The following is a 12,675-nucleotide window of genomic DNA, read 5'->3' as shown; positions in this document are numbered from 1 at the left end:
CTGTGGGGGCTCCACCTCCCCGCCTGCCACCAGCACTCTGCAGAAGGACACCGCCTGCAAACACGGGAGGGAGAGTCCGTCTCTTCAGAGGTGCCTGGAATCCGGGCACTCGGGAGGCTGAGATCTAAGGCTCAGGATTCAGATCTCACTTGGGACAGAAAGCTTGTGAGATTCTTATCTCCAATTCACCAGCAAAAAAATCTGGAAGTGAAGCTGTGGTAGAGGGCTAGTCTTGAGGATAAAGCTGAGGGACAGCACCTGGGCCTAGGTTCAAGCCTCATCTCCTGCACATGTGCACACACGCACGCACACACACACGCACACACACACACACACACACACACACACACACACACACACACACACACACACACACACACACACACACCATCAAAGACATTACCCGTGAATCCAGCCCCTCCCCGTCTCCTGCCTTCAGGAGAGTGATCTATGGAAAGGCAGCCACCCTGCGGAAACCGGAGCCAGACACTTTCTCAATTAAAAGTTGAAGATAGCCTTTTTCCCTCGGCGGACTCCCTGGCTTTCAGGTCCTGTCAGTTCGCCTCGCCAAGGGCCCTCCAGGCACCAATAGCTTGTTAAGTGTCTAAAATAGTGAGCAGCACTCGACAGGCCGCCTGGTCGAGGGGCCCCTCCGGGCCGCAGCTCCCCTGAAACATATTGATCTGTAGTCCCTGGTTCAAGAAAACTAATCTGGATCATAAAAGCCAGAGTGGAGAACTAGAGAGCTCCAAGTGTGGTTTTTAGCAAGGGCCGCTTTCGTGGAGAATTGGCCATTGATCTCCTCGGATACGTCCCGCGGAAGAGCCGTTAGTGACTGCTCCACAAAGCGCTGACAGCGTGGGGGCCGCTCTGATCACCGGAGGATGCGAGATCCATCCTCCGTCCCCACAGCAGAGCAGTTTCCTCACCTCAACTGAGGCTTCTGGGCAGAGAAAAGGGAGGCAGAGTCCTCCCCCCTCCCCAAAGTGAGATTTCCAACTCCAACACCCAGCCGGGGTCAGGGATGGGCCACACGGAGCAGACCGTAATCGCGCTATTCCTCCAACCCCCTTCTGTGTCCTGCTCTGCGTGGGGGCTGAGCAGGGCTCCCCTGCCAAGTCCATGGCCGTCTAGCTCAGTCTGTGACCGTGGGCAGGAACGGGGCCTTTGCATGTACTGTTCGTTAAGTGAGATGAGGCTGGACGGAATCATAGTGCTCCCTGATCGCATAATGGTGTCTTCATAAAACAAAGCAGGAAGTCACAGGGCAGAGGTCACAGGTTACAGAGGGAGACAGAGGTCACAGCGAAACATCAATGGTTTCCAGGCCAAGGAGCGATGAGGACAACAGCCAGCAGGAAATGCAGAGGGACCAAGACAGTTCCCGCTCTGGTCTCAGAGATCCAGCTCTGCAGACACCTGGACCTCAGTTTCGGCCTCCAGTGGGAGGCACGTCTCCTCAGACCAACCTTCCTTCCCCAAATGACCAGGGACAGCAAGGTCACAAGCCTAAGCTCTGAAGTGCATGGGTAGAAGGCCCCTTAGAGCCCTGCAAGTCTGGCCTGCCTCTGCTCATCTCACATCGAGCAGCCCGAGGACCAGGGCAGGGCTGAGTTCCCATCTGTGGGCCTCGTTTGCTCCCTCGATTGCCTCTCCTGTGAGATGGGGGCTGGTGTTGTACTCAGCCGAACGGGATCCGCACTCACCTGCTACGCTCTGCGCTCTTCCCAAGCCGGGCACTGCTCAGGTGTAAGAGCTCCTCCGTTCCAAGCCTTTCCTGGGAGCCCTTGGGGCTACAGCATGGCTGAGATCCAGCCTGGAAGTTCCTGCTCATCCACATAAACACCCTCCAGATGCTCCTTTCCACTGGACATCAGAGGTCTAGATTCCTAATGGAATCCAAACACAAGGAATAGGAGACAAATCTTCTTCAGACTCAAATGCCCCCAGAGCTGGGATGACTGAGTGGAATTCAGGAGAGGTTGGAAATACAGATGGCTCCACAGGGTGGGGTGCCACGGCTCCATTCTGTGCTCCCAATGCCCATCGGGACACCGGCTGGCACCTCGTTCATTCTTCAGGAATCCCAGACCGTCTCCAGCACTGGGCAAAGCACCCGATCATCACCTGGTTGGCCCTGCCTCTTGGCACAGGCAGTGAAACTTCTCTGTGTAACTTATCGGCTTTCTGAAGTCAGATCTCACACACCTAACTCCATATGCACCGCTGATCAGATTAGGGAGACGTTGATTCTGCGAAGCTCTTATGATCAGCAATAGTATTTAAAATAATAGATGATTTTTGTGGTGTGTGATGGAGTCTGTAAGTGCTTTGGTCATGTCAGCTTCCAGTGAGTATCTATGGTTCCCTCCAGCCATGAATGACGCTGGTGTCTCAGGAACCCGCGGCACCTGCAGCTCTTTCCTTCCCATTCACACGAGGGCCACCGACCCAGGCTGAAGGAGAGCCCGAAGCCGGGCCCCATTCTTCTGGTAGTAGGGAGCAGGAGCAAAGGAGGGAGGCCCACATGCAGGGAGGAAGGTGGGCCACGTCCCCTTCCACTCACACGCCGTGCCCAGAGCATGTCCCACGGACAAATGCAAAGCCAGGAAGTCAGGCCAAAGCCTCCAGCTGACCACCCAAAAACATCTGCTGGAGTTCTGACTCCAGCCCCTCGGGACACGGCCGTCCCTGGAAACCCGGGCCGCAGCAGGGGCCGTTGGTGGAGAAGAGGCCATCCTAAGACAGAGGGAACCCCCTCATCCCACACCTCCCAGTCTTTGAAGAAGAGCTTTGAACCCCGCCACACACAGAGGAGAGCAGGAGAAGATGGAGGCCAAAGCCAGAGGAGGTTTCCAGAAGGAGCTGCTGAAGCCACCAGAGGCAGGATCTGACTCACACTTCAGACGTACCGGGCCCAGCCTCACCTCCATCTTGGGCTTCTGAACTGGGAGACAATAGATTCCTGTCGTGTGAGCTGCCCAGTTTGTGGTACTTTGCTGTGGGAGCTGAGCAGACTAACACAGGAAAGGAGGAGTGATGGGGGAAAGCCGAGACCATAGACTGCGGGGAGGCAGGGTGAAAGGCCACCTCCCCTGTCTCCACGCTGGGCCTGCGGGTGCCCCCTGCTGGGCGGGCCAGGAAGTGCGCCCAGCGCCTCTCCAGCCTGCTGCGTTGCAGATGTTTGGAGAGTGAGTTTGGTGCCTCACAGGATCCCACTGAGGACGCCTTGAGCCTTATCAACGAGGGAGGAACACTCCGGAATCGCCCACGAGGCAAAGTTCCCGGGCTTTGGCGTCACACAAACCAGCACCCAACCACCTCTGGAGGCTGGAGGAAGACACCGCCACCATGCTGCTCCTCCCGGAAGGCAGCCCCCAGAGAGCTGGGGGCAGCTCCACCGGCACTCCCAAGGCCAAAAGAGGCAGCTGGACAGGGGGCCAGAATTCCCAGTACCACCACGCCAATGGTGAGTTTCCCCATTCCTTTCCCTCCAGAATCTCTCAGGCTTGACTCTGCCTAGCTCCAGAGGTGGACACGGGGGTGGACAGAGGGCTCCTGGAGGAGCCTCTGGCTCTGGCTTAGGCTCTGGGAGACAGGAAGTGCCCTCCCCCTCCCTGCAGCCCCACTGTGCAGGGCTCCAACCCCAGTACAGCAAGAGGAGTAAGATCCCGCACTGCAAGGCAGGAGAGGCTCCCTCTCCGATTGGAGATGCAGGGTTCCTGGAGCGCTCTTCCTATTCCTTCTCCTCTCACTCCTTAGCCCCAGCTAGGATCGATTGTAGGAAGCACATAGCAGAACCAGGTTTAAATAAAGCTCTGGATTTCTGGCCACAGAATCATAAAGCCCCAGGGAATCCGAAGCCTGGGAAGACAGCACAGGAGAGGTATGTGGGAAAGTTCTGGGCTTGGTCCTAAGCTGCATGTAGATAGGATCCCACACAGTGTGAAGAACCAAGCTGAGACGCAGATGTCTCCCTGGTCCCTGGCTGGCCACAGAGTGGTAGACAAGCAAGGCAGATTCAAAAGCAATGAATACAAAGACTTTAAAGAGGAGACAGGCTCTATAGGTCAAGCATGTGATCCTAGCTACTCATGAGACTGAGGGGTCTGGAAGACTCCAATTTGAGGTTAGCCTGGGTAGAAAAGTTCGCTAGACTCCATCTCCAACATAACCATCAAAAATCCAGGCTGTAGGTATGACTTAAGTGATAGAGCCCCAGCCAGACAAGCCCAGGGCCCTGAGTTTAAACCCCAGCAGAGCCAAAAACAAAAGGGGAAAAAATACTTTGATAATGAAAGCAGCATTGATACCCAGCCCCCAGATGGCTAAAGATCACATGGCCTGGACACTAAAGAAAGTAACAACATTCTAAGTAAGATCTAATCAGAACCCACAGACGCTCAAACATCAGGTTGAATCTATGACCGCCCAGCATAGAAAGACAGGGAAATGTCTGCTCTTACTGTAAGGGCCAAGAACAACAGACACCAACAGCCAGGTGACCAGACTCCCAGAGGCCTCGCAATCACTGAGGGATGGAGGACACTCTTTCTTTTGTCTTTGTTTTTCTCTGTGAACATGCCTTTATTTTGTCTCTGATTTTAAAGGACATTTGTACTGGGTGTAGAAATCAAGGCTGATGGTTTTATTTTGAAGTGTTTAATCTGAACCCCTATGGGGGGTTTGGGCTTGTTGTTTTTCCATTTTTGCTAGCATATAGGCATTGTATAGAGGGGATCCATTATGTTTCCATATATGCATAGAACGTGCCCATCAAACCCACCTCTTTTTACAGCTCCTCCTCCTCTCCTTTCTCCCTCCCAACTTCCCAGAACAAGTTCCAACAGGTTGCATTATCCTTTGTCTTACAGGTAAATACATAGTTATTCTACCATATTCCCCCTCAACCGCCTTCTCCTTTTGCCCAGAGGAACACTCTAGAAACTAGCAGATATAAAGGATGTGTCAGCAAAGAAATAGATGATAAAAACAAAAACAAAACCCACAATCACTGTAATAAAAATAATGCCTTTGATGAAACTCAATATCGTTGAAGGCAGTGACAGAGGAGAGATCCGGTAGATATGAAGAAGACTCTGCAGGAATTGTCTGGTCTGGCAGCAGAGAGACAAGATGGAAGCAATCGAACACGACTCAGGGCCTGAGTGCCGCCCACAAACGGAGCTCCCCCTTCTCACCAGCCCAGCATCCTTGGAAGCTGTTAGACTCCGCTCAGCCTCTCTCTCCTCTCCTTTGAAGGAGAGGTGACTTTCCACGGTTGCGTGTCAGTATACATCATCTCATTAAATATTTATCGCAGCCGCCTTGTGTAGGTACCGATCACAGCACCTTCGGGACACAACCAAAAGACAAAGACTAAAAGAAATCAAAAGCCCCATTCAGCTAAGTGACAACAGCAGCTCTCCCTCTGAGCACCAACCACAGGAAATTCTGTTCCCTCCATGACTTGTCCAGTGGCTGCGGGTGGGGAACAGTGGGGCCCCTTCACATTTCCTGATGAGAGGAAGGATGGTGGGAAATGTAGGTGCCTGGATTTCAGTCCTTCTTTCTTTCAGACACGGAGTAGCAGCATGATCCAGAAGGAGTTCCCTGCCCCTTCTCTTCCCCTAAGCTTTCTCGTCTGTAAGACTGGAGAGAGCCGGATTGCTTCCTCTGGAAGGCCATTGCCTGCTCTGGCAGCTGAGTCCTGAAGTCCTCAACTTCCTCCGGAACCCTGGCGGGTGGCAGGCGCTGTCCAGGGTGCTGAAGGCCCGGCGGGCCCCCAAGCCTCCTGCCTCGCCAGCCTCCCAAGGCAATGTGGTTCCCTGGGGCTCCCTCCAGCCTTGCAGCATGAGCTCCGCAGGCTCACTGCTCCTGAACACATTTCACACTGCAGGGATTTGCTCAGGATAATCCATTTTCTCTCCTGGCCTCCTGCCTCTTGCCTCTGCCAGCCCTGAAATGCTCCGTGCTTTGAATTTTCAGCTCTTTCCTCACGCCTCTGCCTTCATCTGCTCAGCCTCCACATCAGAGTCCTCCCCAGCAGGTCATCTGGAGATTTGCTATGGAGAGGTTGTTGTCAGCCGGTCTGTGAGTCCGTGGAACGCTTACTGAGGATCACTGGGCATTCATTCACCAAATCCCGAGGGCAGTCTTCTTCCATGGATGGGTCACAGTCCCTTCCTGCTTCTAGCAAAAGCCTAGGCTGAAGTTACAAAGCTTCTCCCAGCTAAGCAACAATGCCTCAGACCAACGGACCCTACTCATGTGCTGTCCCCTCCAGGCAAGCTTCCCTAGAGCCTGGTCCCACCAAATAGATCTTGGAGATTACAGATTCCGCTCTAGTTCCAATCCCGAGGTACAGGATCCTGGGGGCTTGATGGCCTTTTGGGGGTCAGGTGGCCACCTACTAAGAAGCAGAGACCCATCCCAATAAGTTCTCAACCTGCAGCTGTGATTCCTTTCCGGGGCTCCAAGAAGATTGTATGCCCAGCTCACCCTTCCTGCCAGCCAGATGTCCTCCTTAGATGGCCTCCCAGCCCCAAGTTCCTCCCCCTGCACAGATCCCTTCCCCTGCCTCCCCCTGCACAGATCCCCTCCTCTCCCTCCCCCTGCACAGATCCCCACCCCTCCCTCCCCCTGCACAGATCCCCACCCCTCCCTCCCCCTGCACAGATCCCCACCCCTCCCTCCCCCTGCACAGATCCCCTCCCCTCCCTCCCCCTGCACAGATCCCTATCCATACCCCTCCCTCCCCCTGCACAGATCCCCTCCCCTCCCTCCCCCTGCACAGATCCCCACCCCTGCCCCTCCCTCCCCCTGCACAGATCCCCACCCCTCCCTCCCCCTGCACAGATCCCCACCTCTCCCTCCCCCTGCACAGATCCCCACTCCTCCCTCCCCCTGCACAGATCCCCACTCCTCCCTCCCCCTGCACAGATCCCCACCCCTCCCTCCCCCTGCACAGATCCCCACCCCTCCCTCCCCCTGCACAGATCCCCACTCCTCCCTCCCCCTGCACAGATCCCCACCTCTCCCTCCCCCTGCACAGATCCCCACTCCTCCCTCCCCCTGCACAGATCCCCACTCCTCCCTCCCCCTGCACAGATCCCCACCCCTCCCTCCCCCTGCACAGATCCCCACCTCCCTCCCCCTGCACAGATCCCTATCCATACCCCTCCCTCCCCCTGCATAGATCCCCTCCACTCCCTCCCCCTGCACAGATCCCACCCCTCCCTCCCCCTGCACAGATCCCCACCCCTCCCTCCCCCTGCACAGATCCCCACCCCTCCCTCCCCCTGCACAGATCCCCACCCCTCCCTCCCCCTGCACAGATCCCCACCTCCCTCCCCCTGCACAGATCTGTGCTTGGCTGCCCAGGCTTCACTGCTCTGCAGCAGAGTTCATCTGACAGGCTCCCCCATGGCCCTTCTGCATCAGGACCCAGCAAACACCAGAGCCACGCTGACTGACACTTCCTCATCCATGTTTTTGCCTCTTGATTGAATTCTGTTTTCCCCTTGGCTTCCTTCTGAAGCAGCTGTGTCTTTCTTCTGCCAGGTCTTTTACTCAATGTTTCGGGATGTTTCGGCTACGCGTTCCTAGGCTGCTCATCCATCTGTTGCCGAGCAGAAGAGCACCACATCCCCACACACGGAGGAGCTTGTGGCTCCCGGGGTGGAGCTGCAGAGAGTGCAACTCCTCATCACTGTGATACCCAACTCGCGCCATCTTTGGGGCCCTGGAGCTCCCACGTGCCCAAGGCGCTGCCCTTCCCAAGCACTGAGTCCGGTTTCTAAGTGGCTGGCCCGGAGCACCATCTGTCACCAGGTTGGAGGAAGGAGGGTCTCCCAACAGTCCCTGGCAGAGAAGCATCACAGGCCTTGAAGAGTGCTCCTCTGCCCCCCCCGCCAGACCCGGGGCATATGGAAAGCCCATAGTGGAGGCCCTGCCCCACATCCGAGAGCTCAGATGTGGGGTTAGAACCCCTGGAGGGTGGGCTTGTCTCTGAGCTGCAGGATGCATCTATCCAAGGGTGTGCCTGGGTCATCAGCGCTGTAAACAGCCCACGGCACTGGGGCATGGCCAGTCTTCACCCACAATGTCATTACGGGGCCTGTGGGGAGGCAGCGCTGCTCCCCACGGGCCCCATTGTGCACCGAGACTGCAGACTTCGCCTGTGGCCCAGATTCTTCCTGGAAAAGACACCAACATAGGGAGAACCTGCTCAAGGCCAGGAGGGGTGAGTGTGTTGCGAGCCACGGAGCTGGAGCGTGGCGAGCACATAGCAACGCCGTGAGAGCCACTTGCGCACGTCTCACTGGGGCTCACTTTTCCTCTTTACAGATGACCTTATATTCCAGGGCCTGTAGCTACTAAGCTAGGGAGGTACGTCCTGCCCCTAGCCCTTGGAACATTGCCCAGAGAAGGGAAGAGAAAAGAGAAGGAGGAGGAGGAGGAGGAAGGAGGAGGAGGAGGAGGAAGGAGGAGGAGGAGGAGGAGGAGGAAGAGGAGGAGGAGGAGGAGGAGGAGGAGGAAGAGGAGGAGGAGGAAGGAGGAGGAGGAGGAGGAGGAAGAGGAGGAGGAGGAGGAGGACGAGGACGAGGAGGAAGGAGGAGAAGGAGGAGGAAGAAGGAGGAGGAGGAGGAGGAAGGAGGAGGAAGAGGAGGAGGAGGAGGAAGAGGAGGAGGAGGGGGAGGAGGAGGAGGGGGAGGAGGAAGGGAAGCCAGCCCCAAGCCAGCCTCAGGACGTGAGCAGATGGGCAGAAGCACCCACTCTCTAGGTGTGCCCCTCCAGCCTGACCCTGACTATCCAAGGGACAGGAAGCAATCAGGACTAGTGCAGTGCTTCAAGGGACCAACCACGCAGAGCTGGGCCCTAGCTGGCTGGTAGACTGTGAGCTCATGAAAATGTGTAAGAGGGAGAGAAGGAGAGGAAAGAGACAAATAGACACACAGAAGGACAGACAGAGGGAGGGAGAGAAGAAGGGCAGGAGAAAGGGACGGTGAAAGAGGAAGATTTAGAGGAATGGAGTCTCATTTTTTTTTCCTTTTCACCTCCACAGCAGGGCAGCAAGTTTAACTCCCCCACCCCTCAGCCATTAGCTGTCCCCTCCGGGCCTTTCTTCAGGAGCAAAGGGACAGAGTGGCCGGGAGGCCACACGGTGTCAATTAGTGGGAAATTATAGCTGCTGAGCTCCCATTTCACGCTCCTGAGGCCGGGGCGTCCGGGGTGCCTGTCAGGAGTCTGACTTCCTCCACTCAAATGGCCCATTGTATCTGGTTCCTAATATAGATCTATGGCTATGCTTTTAAGGCTAGGAAAAGGAGCTTTCCAGCTCTGTGGGCTTTTCAAGAGAGTGCTGTAGAGGACATGGCCGGGAGGTGTGGGGGAGTGTCCCCTGCTCGGTGCTGGGTCCGGAGCGGAGCAGGCTGCTGGCCGCAGGGAGGGCGAGCAGAGGCCAGCGAAGGCCGTGCTGCTGAGCACTGCATACCTCCCCTGCCTCTCTGCCTCTTCCTTCTACCCCACAGCACCATTATCCTTCTCTTTTCCTTTCCATTTTCACATTTCCCCATGTTCACAGTTCCCCAAAGTACAGGGCACAAGCCAGGCTCAGCCATGGCTAATCTAAAATGCCATTAATATAGATTAAAGCTAATTACTCGGGGATTGCTTGGCCAGCCCTGACCAGGCTCTATCCCCTCACAGGCCTTTGGAGAAACTCCAGCAGGACACACGTCTGGAGGGGCCGGGCCCCCTGCAAAACCCAGTTCCTGCATCCCCTGGGCTCTGTCCCTTTAGCTACACAGGGTGGCGTGTGAGACGGGAGGCTGGTGGAGAGGAGGGGTCCGGCTGTGCTTGAAGGACTGGGACAGGAGGCAGAGGCAAAGCTGATTCCTGCCTCTGCTGCCCTTCTTCTGGGGCTGCAGCTGCTCTGACAGCCAATCACTGCAAACCCTGAGGTCATGATGTATCAGGCAGGGGATGAAGCAGGAGCTGGGTTCAGGGCAGGCTCAGCACAGTGGGGCTGGGCTTCTCCAAGCGCCGGTGAGAGAATGGCTGGGATCCCTGTCCGATGCAGAAGCCCTAGGCTCGTCGTTAGAAGCTGAAGACGTGTGCCCCGGCATTAGGAGCATCAGGCAAGCTGGCAAAAGTGGGGCACATCTCGCAGGAAAGAGCCAGTCCGTCTGGGGCCACCTCTGTGCACTCAACACGAGGCTCCGGGGGCCTCCGCACCCAACGGCAATACTAGATGGAGTTCTAAAGTCCTTCCAATATGCATCATCCATTTCCTGCTTCAACCACCAAAGAAAATCATCTCATGATGAAGAAAGCAAAATCTGAGACATGAAGCCATCTTCCCAGGGAAATGGCTGCCTGGGCCTTAAGCCGGGCAGCTGGCCGTGCAGTGACTGGCTCTCGTGGTAAGGGGAGAACCATGGAGAGCTATTTTCGACACAGCTCTCATTTCTGGACCCCAGCCTCAGGGATGTTCGACCCACCCTCACATGATGTGTCCAGCCCTGTGCTGTCCTCCCGCCCTATGAACACAGCTCTTGGCACTCGGGTGCCTGGTCTACCTGTGGACCAGCGTCTGATTGGAAACACAGGTGGCCGGCACCGCCCAGAACTGGTGCCCGGCTCACCATCACCGATCACACCAGCATCACTGGCCGTGCAAAACTGACTGACTGCAACCCAGAGTCAGCACCCATCAGCTCTGTCCACGTGAAATGCTCACATCGCTGGCCTGATCCAGCCCCTCGGTTAGAGGGCTGCTGCGTGAACACATCAGACCCTGTGCTGAGGGCCAGAACGCTGGGCGTGTGCGGCCAAACCTGTTCTGCACTCTCCGGGTGTCACTGGGTCTTTGGGCTGTGCAGCTGGGCTTCCCAAACCCCGCAGCAGTGCCTCACTTGAGGTCTCCTGGTTGAGGTACACCGATGGGAATGCTGTCCTATTGCTCCGCTCCCTTCCCTGTGCACAGGGACACAGTGTATCACTTATCAATTTTGTGCCAGGAAACATAATTTAGGATTTGTCAAAACCAGCTCACTCGCTTGACCAGAGCTGTCACTCTGCCCTTCTGAAAAATGATCTGAAAACTTCCCACCGCAGAGTGTGGCTTTGTAGAGTCCTGGAAGGGAGCATAGCATGGGGCTGGGGAACAATTAAGCCCCCACTCCAGCAACCCCCAGCTTCCAGAATCTTCCACTGCACTGTCTTAAGCTTTTCTTTTTCTTTTTCTTTTTTCTTTCTTTTTTTTTTTTTTTTTTTTTTTTTTGCCAGTCCTAGGACTTGAACTCTAGGCCTGGCCTCTGTCCCCAAGCTTCTTTTGCTCGAGACTAGCTCTCTACCACTTGAACCACAGCTCCACTTTTGGCTTTTTGGTGGCTAATTGGAGCTAAGAGTCTTGCAGAGACTTTCCTGCCCAGGCTGGCTTCCAACTGTGATCCTCAGATCTCAGCCTCCTGAGCAGCTAGGTTTACAGGCATGAGCGACTGTGCCCAGCTTTTTTTTTTTTAATTAGTGTTCATTTTTTTTGGTTCTGCTAGGGGTCCAACCCAGAGCCTTCCACTCCAGACCTGCCCCCAGAACACAGGTTGCTTGAAACAGGGCCACAGGATTTACAGTCTGAGTTATCTGAGCTGTTGCTACTTTGTTTCCATTTGTATCTCTACTGTTCTACGCAAATGAACCACTTTTGAACAAGGAGTCCAGCTTTGTGAACTTGGAACATGTAAGCTCCACCAACAAAAGGAAGAAAAGGCAAAAGTGTTTGCCAGTGTGAACAATTACAGCCCAATCAATCTTAAATGGGATAAATTAATATCAAACAGATCCCAACCATTCCAGCTCAAGGGAACCAGCCAAGACTTGCGGCTCCTGCCCAACCCCTAGCAAGGTGGCAATTATCGTAAGCCATAGCACCACTTCAGGGATGCATATATAAACACAATTATTCCAGAGGTGCTGTCTCCCACTCTGGACCAGCTGGCTGCAGGAACGGAGTGAAATGTGAAATCTAGGATCGGCAGACAATGGCTTCTCAGTATGGGCCAGACCTCATTTCTTAAGAAATAATAGGGCTGGGAAGGTGGCTCAGTGGTAGAGCGCTTACCTAGCATGCATGAAGCCCTGAGTTCAACTCCTCAGGACCACAGACACAGAAAAAGCTGGAAGTAGAGCTGTGGCTCAAGTGCTAGAGCTAGTGCCTTGAGCAAAAGAAGCTCAGGGACAGTGCCAGGCCTGAGTTCAAGCCCCAGGTTTGGCAAGAAAGAAAGGGGGGGGGAGAGAAAGAAAGAAAAAGAAGGAAGGAAAGAAAGAACTGCATTGTAGGCCAGCTATGCCCAGAGTTCCAGTTTATCGCTTCTGCTGCAAAACAGGAAAACGCCAGCTTTATACTTGCAAGGATGTAATGAGATTCCACATTCACAATTCCACACAGAGAGCGAGCGTCTGCTCCTGGCAATTATGATCACTTACTATTCACTAATAGCAACAGTATTATTACTATTATAAATAATAGTCATCATTTACTAGTAATCAACAAATAGAATAGTATTATTACTATTATAAATAATAGTGATCGTGAACGCTTACAAGGCATCACCCAGAAATTCATCTTGTGAGGAAACTCCTCGTCTGGTAAGATCCTGGACTCTTGAAGGA

Source organism: Dipodomys merriami, unplaced genomic scaffold, assembly GCF_024711535.1.
Source record: "Dipodomys merriami isolate MVZ:Mamm:240054 unplaced genomic scaffold, mDipMer1.0.p SCAF_28, whole genome shotgun sequence".
NCBI classification, from domain to species: Eukaryota; Metazoa; Chordata; class Mammalia; order Rodentia; family Heteromyidae; genus Dipodomys; species Dipodomys merriami.
The sequence above is the reverse complement of the archived record's forward strand: the minus strand, read 5'-3'. Positions refer to the sequence as shown.